The following is a 10,488-nucleotide window of genomic DNA, read 5'->3' as shown; positions in this document are numbered from 1 at the left end:
ATTTTTAGCCCAAGCAGCCCAGGCAGCACTGCATGTCAATCAAATCCCTGAGCCTGACAGTCCTCCACAGAGCTCAGACATACAATATAACTTTAATTACACTGGGCTTTTCAGTTTTATTGTACTTAAAACAGCACACTGAAACCCGTTTTAGCGGGAGAAATAAAAGAGGCTCCATTATTATGGCAGAAAAAATATATTTACAGTGAGTGCTCACTTGGCCCCCATTCACCACTCCAATCTGGATTTCATATTAGCCAGGAGGAAATTGGATGGAATTCACAACATCACAGCAAGCTCATAAATGAAACAAAATCACATAATCTTAAATACCAATTTATCCACTTAACAAATGAAGCAGTGTATTGGTGGCTTATTGCCGTGTTGTACTGGTAAATGACTCATTTTCGCTGTGTGTTGCACTAGTGTGAATACACTGAGCACTGGCACATGATCTAAACCACATACTCAACACTTCAAAACGTATCTGGCAGGATTACTCAGATCTGGAGACGTACAGTAGTCTTTACAGTGCTGCTACACCACATGACCATTACAAGCTATGACAGGAAACATCTCATTCAAAGAGTCACCTACAGATCAAAACCATCTTTCAAGTACACAACTAAATGATAATATTAGAGCGCTGAATTGTATTGTTCTCGTCTGTTAATCCTGTGTGTTAATGTTCTGTGAAATAAGATATCTAATATTAGGTAAGTCAGATGTGGGAAAATGTCAGGATGGCAGTTTGTGAGATGAGGTTGCTCTTTTTTCTTATCTGCACTGACACAGCTTTTATGCTTGTAACAGTGTGACGAATAATGCTAATTTTGGAGCAGTTGGGATCGTACAAAATTAAATTACTAAAGTAAAAATGCATTGGCATACTTTTTTCTACACTAGTCTAAAGGCATAACTAGATATGTGTTAGAAAAACACTAAATACTGGGAATTGCAGTTTTAAATAAATAAATAAATACATAAAAAAAGTTTATGGTGCCCCTTCAGAAGTCATAATGAGAAGAATAATAATGAGATACCTGTTGGATTTGTGGTTTTGCTATCACAGATGAAAAAAGGTCAACCATTTTTTAATAATCTGAATATTATTAGAAAAAAAATCATCAATATTTTCAAATCAATAGCGATTTACAAAAATCACCAGCAAGTGATCGAATAAAAAAAGTGGAGGACACATGCACGAGCGCACACATGCGTACATGCATTCTCTCTCTCTCTCTCACACACACACACACACACACACACACACACACTGAGCAAAATATGCTGATGCTGTGTATTCATGCAGCATTATTATATCCTCTACACTAAAACATTCATCGTATCATACACTCTTACTTTTATTTCACGCTTTATATTTTCCTCTATATATTAGACACATGTTATATAAAGTATAGAAAGTATTCCCCCTTCCTTCTTCGGACAAAACTTTTAAACTTTTAAAATACTTCATTCTATACGGAAAAAATAAGGGAGTACATTATTTTGCAGCATTAAATCCTTTCCTCTCTTTATATACTACATAATATTTTAAAGTGAAACACACGTCCAGTAACAAATTAAAAAAACACACAGAGGTCAAGCATAAATGAAAAATTGTTTATGTATTTTTTTTAAAACCTAAATTACATATAAAACTAACTACTTGCAAATATTATATACACTGTAGAACAGTAATTCTACACAATATATAATCCATTTCCAGAGTGCTCATTTAGGCTCTTTTTTTAGTTCATACCTACATGCATTAAAAAGTTATTAAGTATTGTCAGTTAAAAGCTTCTAGCATCTTTAAAAAAAACAAACTTACACTACTTTGCAGCGAGTAGTATATAAATGCGGAAAATACTGTTTTAAAACGCATTTAATGAAAAAAAAAATCAAGAATTTCTCATTCAAGTTCAAGGCCACAGTCAAGTTCAAGTTTGGGAACTTGTTGTTCTAGCTGTGGCCTGTTTTTCCTTTAGCTCCTCTTTTGCAGTGTATTCATTAAACACTCGCACTCGCGTATTTGAAATATATGTATTCACAAAAATGTTTGAAAATATGTGAAATATATTGACTGATTACGTCTATTAAAAAGACATGTTTGGTTGTTATATAGATTTAAAAGAATCTACCCTTTCATAGAGGTGTTTCATAAAGCCGAAGAACACACAATTTAAAAGTGAAAACTGACAAGAGTGTAAAAATGTGTTCACTGTCGAACCACAAGTATTAATATCTGACAGTGTACACAAAGATTATTAAATTAAACACACGAATATGTTCGTTTGGTTGTGTTCTTGTATTTGCGTGTGTGTGTGTGTGTGTGTGTGTGTGTCCCATCCAGCCTTGCTGTGTTTGCTGTGTAGCTGCAGTAAAGCTGAAGTTTGCCTCAGTGCACAGAATGCCTCATTGTGGCCTGCACCAGGCTGTTGGGTTGGTCAGGTATACTTTTACAGAGAGCGAAAATACTGCAAACCCTCACCACCCTGCCATCTGCCTCTCAACATGCAACCTTCCCCTGGACTCCTGCCATCCACTGCCAAAAAGGCCTCAGGGGTGGAGTAGTGTGATACTCTGCCAGCCAAAAACCATGTGTCCACTGCTAGTTAAGTAGAGCTTATATCCATATGAATGAACATAATCACCTATGTATGGAAAAAGCTGTACCTGAATCACCTGAAAGCTCTGAGAAACATTGGGTCGACTTTGCCCTTCAGAAAGTGTCCTTTCACATAAAGCCTGATGAGCATCTGAGCAGACATGAGGAAACCAAAGCACGAAGAATTAAAGACTTTTGTGAATCAGCTGCTAATAAATGTCAGGTTTAAAAAAATGAAATTCCAAAACAGTGATTATTATGTGTACGGTTGGTTCCCCTTGCAGGCAATACTACAAATTAAATGTTATGAATAGACCTGGGGATTGTAAATTGCCTTATAAATGTCTCATTCACTAATGAAACCTGCATTTTCCATTCATTTGACAAAATTAACTACCAAGGATCTGAAAAAGAGCCAAAGAAGCCAAATTAAATTAATTTTTGATCCAAAGTAAGTTATCTGAAGTGAAATTCGTCACCTCACAGTCATTTTGTGGGATTGTTCTGTGACGCATACACAGGTTTATTGCTCAGGTTTTTTTCCTCCTTCAAACGAAAACAAGGGGACGTTTTCATACGCATCAATATAATAAGACAAGCATTTCGACAGGAGTCTTTCTACACATTTGCCACAAAATATTACTATGCAAATCATAAATCGTGTGTTCAAAGAAGCGCAGATGCACAGATAACTCAGGAAACGATGTGATCAATATTAAAATTAGGTGTGTAAAGGCAAATATCCTGCAAATGGCGAAGCGACGGACTATTTTATATTTATTCTCTTTTCTGTCTCCTAAAACGAAATACAAGCTCGGCAAATGCTGCCCGCAAAACTTCAAATTCGGAGAAATGCAGGGTGTTCTCGTTGAAATTTAGCTGACAATCGAGCTTTTGAGAACATTAAAGCGATCAAAACGATCAGTACACCACGTACTTCTCTTCATACAGTACATACTAAGCCCGGACCACATCACTCATACGAAATACCTCCACAACCGTGGCCTTCCGCTCATCCGCTGATTACCACGACGTGGGATTATCCTGGCAGCAATCACAGTGCTATCAATGACTTCTGTTTTTGCATTACTAAATTACACCTCAGTTCTATGGAGGGCAGGGAAAAGTTATAAGAAAGCATTATTAAAGTTAAAGGAATGGCGGTGTCGCTCGTATATGTGCTATTGTATATGTTCCCAAACTACATGAGCATGTAGGATTTTACAGTCAGACGTATTAATGCGCACTCAATAAAAAGAAACTTTGTGCACAAATGTTTATTTGCACAGTGTGCCTGTTAAACATCGAAAGCCTTAGATGTAAACACACGGATAAACTTGCATCGAAACCATGCAAGCACACACACATTAAATCAGATATTACTCACCGATTTTCAGAGCAAAGATGGTAAATGTCCGGACAGGATGCGAAATTTGGCAGCTCTTCCCGCTTTTGATCCACATCTCTGTCAAGAAGAGGAGAAAGCCATAAGCTCCCGTTTGGTGGTTCTTGCTAGACCCAGCGATTTCCCTCAGACTGTCTCTTTTCACAGCCGTGCCTCAGCCCCTGCTCCAGCCTGAGCCCCAGCCTCAATCTCAGCTACAGCCTCACTCCCTCTTCCAGCCACACAGTCTGAGCCCCAAGCTCAGGGCTGCACGGCTCGCCTGCCACTGGCTGGGTCCAGGCCTGGTGAGAGGCCTGAAACAATAGGAGGCCATGAGGCTGTCTGCAAGGCTCCAGCTAAGCCCGTCTGCTAGTTAACAAGTCTTTGAATGAGGAATGTTAGCAAACAGACAAACAGCATGTCTGATGCATGCAAATAGCACAACCAGTCCAGTCACAGCCTTGGCTGGGCACATGAATAATTCAGCAGTCTATATGCTGCTCTCCCACATTACTCCCTCCCTCTTCCCGAATGAAATGCCTTCACTAGAATAAGTGTGGCAAAGTATTCAAACCTCTGCTTTACCAGCAGCCTTGCTCACGAAAATCAGTTTTTATACCATACACAAACATGTAATAATATCGCAAAGTCGCCATGTAGAAACACGACATGCAGGCCTACTTCTGACATTTCACTGCAACAATTTGAAATTTCGCAATTACTACATTTTTTTCTCTTATTGCCTTTTAATGTCTTTTGTTTGCAGTTGGCACCTGTCCCAGAAAGAGATCCGGCTCAGCACACCACTCATTCTCCTGTTAGGAGAGCAAGTCGGTGTGAAAGAGAGAGAACAAGGGGGGGAGCGAGAGACAGACACACACACACAGAGGGAGTGAGAGGACATGGGAAGGAAATAGAAGGAGAGACAGAGAGTAAAGACGAAGGAGGTGAGGTACTTCACAGCAGTCGTTGATGAAGGACATGTCTTTTTAAACACAGATGTGTACCGTGCTCAGATACTGGTCACATTCTCTGCTTGACATCCACAGTGGTCATCCAGACCACAAGCCCACCCTGAGTAGGTTACCCGTCAGAAATGGCGCCCCGACACTCCAGGTGGAACAAGGCCCATCACATGGCGAAACACCACCTTGACGAATTTCCATCCAAAAAGGGAGAAACTAAATAAATACTACTAAAAACCCATCAGCGGAGGAAAAAAATATCAAGATGCGGCACATTTTTAGGAAACAAAATACAAAAGAATGGAAAAAACAGCGGCCAAATCCAAAGTGGTGCAAAAATCAATGCGCCAAAAGTGCGAAAAGGCCCCTAAAAGCAACTTGTTGCCAGGTTTTGCAGAGCTGCTGTGCAGCTAGTTGGAGGCAGAGGGTTAAAATCCAGCTAGTAGTGAGTGAAAAAAAAAGCTCCGTCTATGGAAGGGCGGGCTGTGGGGAGGCCCTGACTGTAGAAATAGCAGCAGACTTTTTTTTTTTCCCCTCGCAGAGCTTAAGTCTCCCCCTTGCGTGTGGCTGGAGCAGAAAGAGGGGAGCAGGCGAAACAGAGAGAGAAAAAGAAGAGAGGTAGAGAGAGAGAGAGGAAGAGAGGAGGAGACAGCGAGCGCACAGTGAAGGGGAGAAATGCTCCGCTGATGATGAAATAGGAGGTGCGGCGGAGCGCGCGAACCAGTCACTTTTTCATCACATGTCCAACACGGCAAGGAACTGTATTTGCACCGGAGACAGGGGGGAGAAGGAGGGAGGGAGCATAAGATGGGTGGGAGACGGAGACACAGAAGGAAAGAGAGAGAGAGAGAGAGGGAGAGTGGGAGGGTGGAAAGCACTAAATGTGGGAGGGGTGGAGGAGGAAGAATGACACAGAAATCCACTCCTCCAGCAGTGCGCAGACGCAGTGCACACACTTACACGCCATACTGGGATACACTATACAGTACCTCAGCTACTATATCAACTAGTGAAAAGAAAAGCGAAGAAAAAGAGAATCCACAGTCATTCACAACGGACCGCTCTGCTGAAGGATCCTTGAAATATGCAACACTTTTGAGAGCCGGTTGAATTATTAACCTTATCTCTTACTGTAGTGGGGGCTCTTGTCGCTGCAACAGTCTTGGGAGCACACTCTGAAAAGGAGCACACACTCACGGAGTGCATTAACTCTTTAGCATGCCACAATGACTGGCGTGAATGCACAGAATAGACCAGTCGCACACACGCACACACACACACACATACACACAGGAAAAAGATAAGCTTCCCCAGTGTTTATTTCAGTAACATGTGGCAAAGAACGCTGGGCTAGGACCCTCCTCCTTGCCCCGGCTCTGTCACAAAGCGAGCTGAACGCTGCAGCTGAACCCTTGCAGCTATTTTGGCACAAAGTCAAAAGGCTGATAAGCATTTTTGGGTGAGACTTCGCTGCTTTTCCTCGAGGAAAAACAGCTGCCACTTGCCTGGTAAAATGCATTCAACAGTTCGGAGGAAATTTCGAGAACCCCCCACCCCCACCCCACCCCACCCCACCCCACCCCAGAGATGCCGATTCCTCCTGTTTAAAACAGAGGAGGGATAAAACAGAAAATAAGATGGTCTAAACAGTTTGTCCTAACCGAATCCGTGCACTGATTCACACGAAGCGAGCTGGAGAGTTAACCAGAGGGAGAGACCCAAACAGCATGGCTGTTTCCACCATCTTAGATTGTATTGATTATTCTTTGCTGTAACGTCTGTCTCTCTCACACACGCTAGCTCTCTTTCTCTCCCTTTCTGTCCCTCCCTCCCTCCCTCTTTCTGCCTCTGTTCTGCCACCTTCTCTACTCGGCGATCAGCATTTGGCTTTTTCCATTTGTGGCAGATTACTGTAACGCTATTGTACAACAACTTCCTGCCTCTTTTGGCTCTGGTTCTAAAAACTGCAAAAGCAGAGCTCGTGGCTTCAACTTTTTCCCCTCGGCCTTGAACTACAGGAGCTCTATAAGGAAAGAAAAGGAGGAAGGAGATATGTAAAGTGTGTCTGTTACTGAGGAACTATTCTGATTGCATTTCTGCTTTATAAACTGCTGAGAGTTAAAGAGGGCAAGAGGGGACTACATGCCTAGCAGAGACAATGAGAGAGAAAAAAGGTGGGGGTGAAACTTTTCTTACTTTTACTCTGTGAAAACTTTCTGTTGGTTTTGGAGGGCACTGCGTTATTAGTGGGGCTCAAGCTCACGCAGATTTGTCTAACATGGCTGCTACTGCTGCAGGCTGCACACTTTGTGAGGGCTGCTTTCATAGCACGGCCACCACCCCGTTCCTCGCCGGCTCTCTTCCTCACTACAGCAGCACAGAGGCTGGATTCTCCACACAAACTATCCTCCCGTCTGCACTTCTCCTCGCTCCACAGGTTTCAGTAAAAACACAGGTGGATGTGCAGACAGAAAATGAGAGCGTTATTTACTCTAACTTTGTGCAGAGAGGGCTGAACTGCAATTTACTGGCTCTCCGTGCCCCGTCCCTAAATGAGATACGAGCTTGGTTCAGGCATCTACATTGGCACGAGCTATAGAATCCTATTAGAAGGAGTGCAGCTGTACGTCACATCTCGCCATGCGTTTGGACCAATTGAGAAACCCATGACTTCATTATGGTCTCGATGTATAAAGCTGTAATGTGCATATGTTGAGAGACTGTATTGGATCATAAAGCAGGACATGTTAGAGCTCTGAGCATTAGCTGTTTTAGAGTGGCACACACTTTGTGTTTTTATGCTTAGTGTGCAAAACTGCACTTTGCATGGCATAAAGTTCATTCGAGGATACAGCTCTGGTGTTGGGTCACCTCCCAGCTCTCAGCACTGTGCTGCATGCTCGACACTGTGCCTCTGTTGCATTTTGAAATTACTGATCATATTTTAATTTCGCAGTCATAATTAACAACATTTTAGCAACTGTTGCAGACTTTTCTAACAGATTATAATAAACCTGTTTCTTAAGAAATGCACTGTGCAGACCTTTGTTCTTTTTACGTCTTTTTACACTTCTATTTTTTTCTGATTAAATTATTAAGTAAAACCAACCTTTTTAGAATCTTAACCCTGACGCAAAATTGTCACAGCTCTTTGATTTACGTACATTAAAGCAGAGAGAAGCAACAGCTTTTCGTGTGGAGTGCATGGCTGCAACATCTGTGTGATTCAGAATCAGTCAATCAGGCCAATTGATGACACGATGTGAAACAAAATGGCAGACGGCGCCATGTTATGGACTCTGCCCGACACCATTTGACGAACATTTTAGAGACAAAAACGTGCTCTGTAAAGTGCTAATTTTTTTGGTTGATTCTGTATTAAGCATCAGATGACTACTGAACTTTATAACATTAAAATTTCTCTGTTTTGTATCTTATAAAAACACACACAAAAAAGACAGTATTACACAGTGGAATAAAGGTGTCTAAAATCATCAAAATTAAAGGGCAATATAAATGTTGTGCATTTGTATCCAGCTTCTGTAAAATAATACTTTTTAGATTTATTTTGATTCCCAAATTGATCATTTAGGTGTCAGGGCCTTGAGTGAACTCACAGCCTCACACTGATTCAGCCTCACACAGAATGAATGCTGCAGTCACGAACACGTCGAACACACATTTAAGTGTCAGTCATGGGCAAACACTTGCACTTTACAAAATAAAAGTTCAGATAAAGGGACAGCACGAGGACACACAATAAAAGATGCTTTTTTTCTAGAGCTTTCTTTCTGTGTCTGCAGGAAACAGTGAGGAGAGCTGGGGGAACATGAAATTGCAGTGGGCAGGGGATCTGCAAAGACAAACAATATTTGCACTTAGTCATTTACAAACATCAAGGAGGCATTAGGAGGTTGGGTGGGGGCGAGAAGGGGGGGCGGTTCTGTGCTTGGTCAGCAACCACCACTGCGTCAACACACTAGACATGATATGTGGCACATAAAACACATATATATTCTAATGGACTTATTCAAGTGGGATGAAAGCTAACCACAAAAGTGTGCCTACACTACGAGGGAAGACTTTATACTCTCCAGGAGCAGGAGCAGAGTCTATGAGGTGGTCTTGCTTAAGCCCCGCACGTGTCTAAACAACTTCTCTATTACACCCGAGACCTTTGAGGGCACTCCCCATCGAGCGGGGAACAAAGGCCATGACCCCTAGGTCAAAAGCGTTACATGGGAGGCCAAGCGGGCCCATTGAATGCTGCACTGCTGTTTGCTTTAAGAAGGTAAAGATTACTAACACATTAACTAATGCCGATTAGGGGGTTATCCCTCATGGGACTGAGGTCCCAGGGCAGCACATCAAGTCTTATTAACACAACCCGGCCTTTGACCCCAGCAGTCACCTCAGGCAGCCGACTGTGACCACCACTTTCTGCTCTCTGTCTGACACGCAGACGAGGAATGAGGAGTATCACAGCAAGGTGCAGCACAGCTTGAAAAAATAATTGTTGTCTGGACAAACATGAATAAATGATCACTCCTGGCCATGACAAATTTGATTTGCATTAGCAGGATGTGCATCATCTGTGGATCTGAAAATAATCTGAGTAATAATTTCAATGAGAGGAACTTCCTAATTAAACAGGATCAATCAAAAAAACAACAACAACAACAAAAAAAGATTTCAAGGCCTCAGACTTTAAAGCATGTGTTCTGCTCAAGTTCATAAAATGGGAGCATGTGCAATAAAGTTCTCATCACAAAATGGTGGACGCAAGACATGCGCAGTATTGATGTTCCAGATGATCATATGATGAAAAGCAAGAACAGGACAATTTCATCACAAACTCTCTCTGCTGTGCTGCTCAAACATTACTTTTGCACCAGCAGAGAGGTAAAAGTGAAATTTCGTGCAGAGCTGACTTGAACATTCCCTGTCGAGGTAAAGCGAGCCAATAATGCTTCATAATGAGACGTGATTGACGCTCGCCATCAACGAAATTACTGCTTGTGATCAGGTCATTTGCGATTGTCTCTCCTTTAAATAAATACTGTGGGAATATCAATTTAATAGAACCAGACGAAAATATGGAGTGGTTGTTTTTTTCTGGAGTGTTTTCCTAAAGGTCAAGTCCATGTCTGTGCAGGGAATATACACATTTAATTTAATTATAAAACTTTGTTCAATAAGTTGACTGGTGATGTAAAAAATGTACTTTTTAAAAATAAACTTTTTTTTTAACAGTTGAGCAGTTTTTCGACAGTACTCAATTTAATTGATTTGTTTTAAAAAATATTTAAAAAGAAAAAATGTATGCATTACGGCATTAATTAATTTAGTTTATCTTCTAAAATATATTCCTTTTTAATTTGCAAAGGGTTTAAAAAGCTGATTATTGAGACAACAAACTGCAGTGTGTTTGCTCTCTGTAGGTGCTGCCTTTAATATAATAAAAAGAATCTGACTAAAGCCAGTGTTAAATAATAATTTATTACGAGTATATGATGAGGAAGGAATTA

The 10,488-nt window shown here is 41.3% G+C and overlaps 1 long non-coding RNA gene across 3 annotated transcripts in view; it reads right to left on the bottom strand.

Moving 5' to 3' along the window:
* Nucleotides 1–10,488, bottom strand: part of LOC125887628 (uncharacterized) — a 51,938-nt gene that overhangs the window by 19,293 nt on the left and 22,157 nt on the right. For 2 of the 3 annotated variants that reach the window (XR_007449189.1, XR_007449191.1), the window contains one exon: nt 3,999–4,076. This is a non-coding gene — a long non-coding RNA (uncharacterized LOC125887628). Of the gene's footprint in view, nt 1–3,998; nt 4,077–5,002; nt 5,689–10,488 lie in introns of those variants that run through there. The other variant, XR_007449190.1, reaches the window with a different exon arrangement.

This window comes from Epinephelus fuscoguttatus, linkage group LG4 (genome assembly GCF_011397635.1).
Source record: "Epinephelus fuscoguttatus linkage group LG4, E.fuscoguttatus.final_Chr_v1".
Classification (NCBI taxonomy): domain Eukaryota; kingdom Metazoa; phylum Chordata; class Actinopteri; order Perciformes; family Serranidae; genus Epinephelus; species Epinephelus fuscoguttatus.
This window is presented reverse-complemented; position numbering and strand designations above follow the sequence as displayed.